Here is an 8,577-nt window from a genome sequence, read left to right on the forward strand (position 1 = left end):
AAGCCCGTGCACCACAACTACTGAGCCTGCGCTCTAGAGCCCGCGAGCCACAACTACTGAAGCCTGTGAGCCTAGAGCCCATGCTCTGCAACAAGAAAAGCCACCGCAATGAGAAGCCCACACACTGCAACGAAGAGTAGCCCCGCTCGCCACAAGTAGAGAAAGCCCGCGCCCAGCGACGAAGACCCAGCGCAGCCAAAAATAAAATAAATAAATTTAACAACAAAAAAAAACAGAGGAAGAGATTGAGGAGAATAAAGAAATATAACAGCCAAGCCAATGTGTGAAAATTGATTGGATTCTGGGTCCAAAAAAATAGCTATCAAGGACATTTGGAGGGAAAATTAGGGTAATTTGAGTCCAGACTGCATAGTAGGTGATCTTGTTGAATTAATACTGCTTTTCTTAGGTATGATAATGGTGTTATGGTGGTGTGAGAGAATGTCCTCCTTCTGAGTGATGCAATGTGCACCATTTAGGGGTGAAATGCCAGAAGAGCGGCCATCTGCTTTCAGCAAAAAGGAAGTGTGTATATATATATATATATAGAGAGAGAGAGAGAGAGAAATAGAGATAGAGGAAATGGGTGCAGCAAGATGTTGGTGAATCTATGTGAGGGGTATCTGGGTGTTCGTTGGTCTGTTCTTTCAACTTTCCTGTGGGTTTGAACATTTTCAAACATATTTTTTAGAAGACTGTATGAGAGAATAGGAAATAGAGAACGTTTATATATATTTTTTTATTTTTTTTAAACACAGATCTCTTCTAGTTCCTTTTGCCCAAGACAGTGACCTTTGATAATTTCTCTTTTCCAAGAAGTCTTGCTTGACTTAAAATCACTGTGACAACAGAGCACGGGAATCATAGCAACAGGAAATGAAATATTTCTGCTTTCTCCAGAGAACTGTAGGTTATCTATGTAATTCAATCTTCTTATATCAACTATATACAAGATCCTATGAGAGGTACCATGAGTGATACAAAGATAAACAACATGGTTTCTGCCTTCAAAGGGCTTAAAATCTAACACATAAACAGGGACTCAACATGTTTTGAGTGGTTATTATGAACTAAACAAAAGACTAGGACTAGGGATCTAATTATGAATAAGGCACAGTCCCTGCCATCAAAGAGCCCCTTGTCTTTTGAGAAATACAGACACATACATTAATGCCAATATAATAAAACAAGATTTATGAAAAGATCTTTATCATTGTCTAAAAATTATGCCCAAGCATCCAGAGACAGCTTCAGAACAAAGAGTATCTCTGAGCTAGGATGTGAAGAGGAGGTCAGAATGTTTTCAAAACAGATTGGTAGGCATTCCAAGAAAATGGAACAAACTGTACAAAAGCATGAAGGTGTGAAGGGATCATGACATGTTTGGGGGTCCACAGGTAGTTAAATATAGCTAGAATTTGGGGTATTTATTGAGGAGTAAGAGAGATGGAGCTGGAGTCAAGCTAGTTGATCAAGAGATTCCATGTTACACTGAGGAGTTTGAGTTGCATCCTGTAGGTGATGGCGAAGCTTTGGTGGTAAGTCATGTGATCTGATTCTTATCTTAGAAAGATAACCCTGGTGGCGAAGTGGCAGGTGAATTGGGAGAAGATGAGGGAGTGAGACTGGTTAATGGACTTTTGTAATAGCCCAGGCGAGAGATGCTAAGAGCCTAAACCAAGACGGGAGGTGGAGACAGAGAAAGGGTAGGTGCAGGAGACATGTCATACACAGCATCAATCGGTTCTGGTGACTGAATGAATGTTGGGAAGTGAGGGAGAGGAGGTGGTCCAAGATAACCCCTGTATTAGGGTTCTCCAGTGAAACAGAACCAACAGAATATGTGTGTGTGTGTGTGTGTGTGTGTGTGTGTGTGTGTGTGTGTGTGTACGGGGACAAGGGGGAGGGGGGTTTAAGGAATTGGCTCATGTGATTATGGATGACTCCCAGACTACCTGCAGGGTAGTCTAGGAGGCTGGGAATTCCCACAGGAGTTGATGCTCAGTCTTGGATCTGCAGGCAGTCTGGAGACAGAATTCTGTCCCCCTTAGGGGATTTCAGGCTTTTCTCTTAAGGCCTTCAACTGATTGGATGAGGCCCACCCACATTATGGAGGGCAATCTGCTTTACTCAAAGTCTACTGATTTAAATGTGAATCACCCCTAAAAAAATAACTTCACAGCACCATCTAGAGGTATTTGATAAAACAACTGGGCACCAAAGCCTGGCCAAGTTGACACATAAAATTAACTATCGTCCCAGCCCCTTAAAAGACTGGTTATATTTTTGTGCCATTACTAAATTATGGAATAGAGGAGAAAGGCTGGAGACAAATTTGAGGAGAAAAATAACATCAGTTTGGAAAATGTTGAATTTCAGTTGGTCATGTTGTGTGGTCAATTGGAACAGATGCACAGGGACAGATCTTTCCCATGGGCCAAATTTAGAGATCTTACTGGAAGCCATAGGACCGGATGAGGCTAGACCACGAGAGACTGTTCATTCATTCAACAACAGATGTCTTCTGAGTGCCTCTATGGGCCAGACAGACAGGGGGACCATAGTGTACCCAAGATAAAATTCCTATCCTCATAGACCTTAAATTTTAGAAGGGTTGGTAGGCAATAAGCGAATCTTCACATAGATATATAATTTCAAATAGTGATAGGTATAATTTACTGCTGCCTAACAAACCATCCCGAAACTTGGTGGCCTCAAACAGCTTTTATTTGCTTATGATTCCATGGGTTGGCAACTGGGGAGAGACCAGCTGGAGCGGCATGTCTGAGATCCATGCCATGGCGTTGTGTTCACTCGTGCTTTTGCCATCAGTTGGCAGATGCTGCACGGCGTTTGGCTGGGGCTGTCAGCTGATGTGTCTCAGTTATCCCCCTGTGGCCTCTCCAGAAGGCTAGTTCAGGCTCCTCACTTGGCAGTTGGGGTTCCATGAGGGCAGTCTCCTATTGTTCAAGCACTTATCAGGCCTCTGCTTAGGTCACCCTTTCTAATGTCCCAATGGCCAAGGCAAATCATATGGCTAAGCCCCGAATCGTCATGAGAGGGGACAACATGAGAGCATGGAATTCATTAGGAAGTGACCATTAGCCTAACAATCTAACCTGTGCTAAGTGCAGTGAAGAAAATCAGAACAGGGTAAAAAGAGAGAGAATTAACTCAGAAGAGGGGGCTTTAATGGACAGGGTGGTCAGGAAAGTGACTTTTGAGCGGAGACCTAAATGAAGTAAGACACCTAGTCATGTGAAGTTCTGGAGGCAGGGGCATGCCGGATGGAGGGAACAGCAAGTGCAACGATCCTGAAGCTAGAACCAGCTTGACGTGCTCAAGAAAGCCTCCTGAGGACACAGTCTTTTCTTCAATCAATGGAACTGGGTCCAAACACTGGCTCAGGTCTGGAAATTGGGCAAGTGATTATGACTTTTTATTGGGATGGTAGCCTCTTAGCCTGCTGATCATACATCCTTGACTTCTTTTCATTGTACAGGTTGAGAAATCTCTCATTGGCTACCCATCTGTCTTGCTCCTGGGGATACAGTAACTAATCGGATTTTGAGTTAATTCCCTTGAGTGTTCTTTGTTGGCTGGGGGAAGAGTTTTCCATATTCGGGGGGAAAGAGTCTTCATGAGTAGTTCTTGTCCAGAGGGGCAGCTGTCCACCAAAGTTTCAGTCTCCCCTTATATAACATACAGTTGTTACTGAAAAGCCTGGAACTACATTTCTCGGCATCCCCCGCATAGAAGTAATGCTACATGACTAGATCTTGCTAGAGGATTGTAAGCGGAAGTGATAACACTTCTAGGCCGAGTAGGTTAAGAGGTGTACGTCCTTATCCAATCACCTGCTCCTTCTCTGCCATCTGTTTCTGCCTAAGGTGACCTTGGAAGGTCAATGTGGAAGAAGGCAGAGCCTGCGTCAGCCGGGACCACGGAATAACCACAGGAGCAGAACCTCCCAACATGATGCCCATATTGGACTGTTATGCAAGCAGGAAATCGCCTTTAATAGCGTTAGTCCAACATGTAGGCGTTTGTTTGCTAAAGTTACCCTAACACACGCTCTCTATAAATTCTATATCAAATCTACATTAAATAAAATTGTTTCTGCCTCGGTAGATTTTTACCAGATTTGAAGGTATGTCTGTGATGGTCTGACTCAGATACAGATTATGGGACAGTATCAACTTCACTCTGAGAGGCCCTGGGATGTTTCACAGAGCTAGGCAGCTATTCCTCGCCATAGCTGGAAATGAAGTATAATGAAATGCAGTATGAATGTAATCAGCAGGCACACATTTCCTCTGTCCTCAGCTTCTTAACATAAGCCGTCATTTTCAGTACCTATCCCTGTATTGTGTTTGTGTCACGTACCTCCTCAGGCGCCCTGGCCTAGCCCATCACCAGGCTCTCAGCATCGAGCTGGCTGACAGCCACCCTGCAGGCCCACGCTCGCCCACCCCTTGAGGCTGACCGGCTGTGTGTCTGAGGCCTTTGGATCCTCCTGACACACATTTAGAGGAAGTGCTCCCCCTATAGTGCATGTGTGTTAGTTTCCTATTGCTGCTAGAACAAGTTACCACAAACTCAGTAGTTTAAAACAACACACGTTTATTTTCTTACAGTTCTGGAGGGCAGGCATCTGGAATGAGGCTCACGGGGCTAAATCAAGGTGTCGGCAGGGCTGCTTCCTTCTGGGGGCTCCAAGGGAGTATCCACTCCATGCCTCCCCCAGCTTCCAGAGGCTGCTGCCATTCCCTGGCTTGTGGCCCCTCGTCTGCATCACTACGACCTCTTGCTTCCTTCTCATCTGCTACTGCTGAATCTGATCTCCTGCCTCCTCGTGACACGTGATTACATCGGACCCCTACGGATAACCCAGAATAATCTCAAAATCCTCAGTTTCATCACATCTGCCAAGTCTTTTTTGCTGTACAAGGTAACCGAACAGGTCGTAGGGGTTAGGATGAGGATATCTTTGGGGCCCATTGTTCAGCCTGCCACCATGGGGGATGTGGATTCCTACGTGGCTTTTAAAGGCGTCAGATTAAACAGAAAAGAAAAAAAGAAAAAGAAAAAGGGACTTCCCCGGTGGTCTAGTGAGTGAGACTCCATACTCCCAATGCAGGGGCCCCGGGTTCGATCCCTGGTCAGGGAACTAAATCCCGTAGGCATGCCGCAAGTAAGAAGTCCGCGTGCTGCAACTACGACCCAGTGCAAACAAATTAAATAATAAATAAATAAATATTAAAAAAGAAAAAGGCACCAGATGACATGGAAAGGTGAGGGAGCTGACTCCCCACGTGGTGAAATTGAACAAATGGGAACCAAAAGGCAGGGCCTAGCCAGGAAGAGACATTTTTTTTTTTCCCTCTCCCTGGAGGCGTGCTCTGGGGCAGGAATTCCCTGGAGAGCCTGTGCAGAGACATCCCATGTGGCCACAGAGAGGCTCCTGCTGAGCAGCCGGCTGGGTCTCTTGGTGGCTCATGGGAAACTGCAGTGGGCACGGTGATAACGGTCCTTTGCATTGCTTCCCATCCTTCTCTGCCTCACTGCCTTATCCTTGCTGCCCTGGGGTTGCACTCCCCAAGCATCAGCACTTAATCTCTGCCTTGGGCTCTGTTCTCGGGGTGCCCCCTCCCCCATTGAAAGTCAACATTTATTCCAGAAATAATTACTGAGCACCTACTATGTTCAGACACGGTTCTAGTTAACAGAGTCACAGTAATAAATACGAAAAGATTTCTGCTCTCACAGAGCTTACATTCTAACTGGGGAAGACAGACAATAGAGAATTAAACAAGAAACTATCATTTAGTGGCCAGTGATGCAATAAAGTCTAGCCATCTTATATTTGGTGGTGAAGAAAGGCTTTTCTAGGGAGTTGACACTTAAACCGAGGCCTGAATGACAAAGAGTCGTTTGTGCAGAAGCTGGGGAAGGAGAGGTGACCTGAACGGCAGGTATCAACTTGCCATCTCACATGGATGATTCTAGGTAGCATGCTGTGGGTGAATAGCAGCAGAAATTTACTTTTAAAAAATTCATGATTCTACCAAGCAACAGAAGCCCAGATGGTTTAAAAGACAAAATCAACATTTCAGCAGAGGCTTCCTACTAACCAATAAATGGGACTTTCTTTGTCATCAAAGGATGTATTTTGTTTCATTTTAGAAATTAGATTTTTCTTTACACTAAGCATCATTTAAGAGGAAGGACCGTGAAATTAAAAGTGATGAATCTACCTTCCTCACCTGTAGAATAGATTGGGTTATAAACCCGTCTCCTCCTATCTCCAACATATTTTTGTTTGTAGGATTAGCTGACATTTGGTGCCGCGGGCACCTTTCTCCCTAAGCTTCTGCACCTTGTCTCTCCAGCACGGTGACTGTCGGGCTCCAAAAGCACGTGTTCCGAGAGAGTCAAACAAAAGCTGTTGTGTCCATTTTCATGACTTGGCTTTGGAAGTTGAACGCTGTCCCTTCTGTCACATCCTATTTGTTAGAAAGAGAGGAGAATCAGACTCCACCTTCTCATGGGAGGGTTACCAGAGAATTTGTGGGTGCGTTTAAAGCCACCACGATTGTTCCTCTGGCCCCAATTATCGACATTTTTCCCTCATGCATTTCTGAAATCCAGCTGAACATATGTTGCCAGTTCCACGATTAGGACTCAGTTCCACTAACTAGGAATCATTCTCCATGGGTTCTTGGGTATACCCTCCGAGTCATCCTTCTTTTTCCATAAATGCCGTGGATTAGTAACTATTATGTGCCTCCCATTTCCCTCTTTTTAAAATTAGTGTCCATAGCTGTTATTGTAAGCCAGTCCCATTACTGTATGTAAAGAACAGAAGACTTGTCTCTTTAGCGCACAGATCTTCCAGTAAGCAAGAATTTAATCAACGAGCTGTACTTGGGACCACATCCACGGAGCCTCATTCACACCAGAGCTTGATTTAGATGACAAGGTCCTGGGCCTCCAGCCTGAGCCTGAACCTGATGCCTCGGTAGATAAGACTTTGATGAGTCTTGAGACCGAGGGAGTGGGTTTTTGCATGAAGGGTGATTTAAAGCCAGCGGCTGGGAAATGTGTTCTGTAGCTTAGCATCCGACGGTAAAAGGAGAGAATGGACGGATGACTGGGGAATGGTTAGCTGTCCCTGCAGCGGGGAGCTTTGTGGAGGAATTAGAATCTAGGTCGTCACCGATGAAGAAAATATGAGCGGAGAGAAAGGTCATCTCAGGCAAGAGAAAAATAGGAGCAGACATTTGGAGAAGGGAGTAATATGGGCATGTGTCTGTGTACATTAAGAGTGCATGTCTAATTAGAGGAAGCCGGTAGTGGGATGGTGCTGAACTAGGCCACATAGGATGCGTGTGGCCCTGTAAAGAAACACAGAGGAAGTATTTGGATTTTAACATGGCTCTGTGATAAGAGCAAGATTTCAGAGTCAGACGAACCCGGCTTTGAATTCTCTGTCCACTGTAGTGTTGTGATTTTTCAGCCAGTGTGGCAGGTTACAAAAATAGCCACAATTCTCCAACCTCTGGTGGAGCGACTCTGCAGAACTTCCATTAAGCCATGGAGTCTGTTTCCCCATCTCTTGGCTCTGGTCTGGCACTGGGTCTTGCTTTAGCCAATAGAATGTGGCAGAATTAGCCATGTGACTGTTTTACACCTAAGCCTCAAGAGACTTTGCCTGTCCCCACTAGCTTGCTTGAGACCTCGCCAAATGCCATGTGAATCCGCCAATGCCAGCTAAGTGGGGGATGAGAGGTCCCATGGAGCAGAGCTCAGCCATCCCATGTGAGGCCCCAGACACAGGAGGAAGCCAAGGTAAGATCAACAAAGGTGATCTTTGTGCAGCTGGCCTGCAGAGTCATGAGTGAGGCCAGCGGGGAACTGCCCAGCTGAGCGCTGCTCCAACTGCCCACCTATAGAATCACGCCCTCAGTGAAGGATTGCTGTTTCAGCCACTGGATTTTGCAGTGACTTGTTAACACAGCAAAGCTGTTACAGCTAGTTAAATAAATTACTTTCTAAATCCCAATATCCTCAACGTACAATAGGTTTGCCAACACCTACATCATGGTCACTGGGAGGACACAATAAGATGGTGGTTGTGGTGTATCAGGCACCGTAACATGTGCTGAGCAAATGGTAACTAAAGACGTTGGTCACATCAGAGAGACGGTCAAGGGAAAAACAGTGAAAGGAGAGCGTAAGAAGAAATTACTTAGAAATCCACATTTTGCTCCCTTCTGCCTCATGGAGTTTCTTCATTCGTTGTTCCACGGGCATGAGTTCAGACTACACATCACGAATCTGCATTTTTCGGCTCATTATTCACCTTTGAAAACCCTCCTCCTAGCATTCTTGTTTTCTGGACCTTTCAACACATATGCAATGGTCCATATACTCTTTTTTTTTTTTTTTTTTTTTTTTGCGGTACGCGGGCCTCTCACTGCTGTGGCCTCTCCCGTTGCGGAGCACAGGCTCCGGACGCGCAGGCTCCGCGGCCATGGCTCACGGGCCCAGCCGCTCCGCGGCATGTGGGATCTT

General features: G+C 45.5%; 2 long non-coding RNA genes across 3 annotated transcripts in view; one reads left to right on the top strand and one right to left on the bottom strand.

Moving 5' to 3' along the window:
• The first annotated feature begins 1,999 nt into the window (after positions 1-1,999).
• LOC129391925 (uncharacterized) lies at positions 2,000-8,425 on the top strand. The gene is made up of 3 exons (XR_008616809.1): positions 2,000-3,408; positions 4,638-4,951; positions 7,728-8,425. It is a non-coding gene; the product is annotated as an uncharacterized lncRNA (long non-coding RNA).
• LOC114485327 (uncharacterized) overlaps positions 4,758-8,577 on the bottom strand; it is an 11,749-nt gene continuing 7,929 nt past the window's right edge. For both annotated transcript variants that reach the window (XR_008616808.1, XR_003678803.2), the window contains 2 exons: positions 6,267-6,506; positions 4,758-4,879 (listed from right to left, as the gene is read on the bottom strand). This is a non-coding gene — a long non-coding RNA (uncharacterized lncRNA). The remainder of the gene's footprint in view (positions 4,880-6,266; positions 6,507-8,577) is intronic.

This window comes from Physeter macrocephalus, unplaced genomic scaffold (genome assembly GCF_002837175.3).
Source record: "Physeter macrocephalus isolate SW-GA unplaced genomic scaffold, ASM283717v5 random_1075, whole genome shotgun sequence".
Classification (NCBI taxonomy): Eukaryota; Metazoa; Chordata; class Mammalia; order Artiodactyla; family Physeteridae; genus Physeter; species Physeter macrocephalus.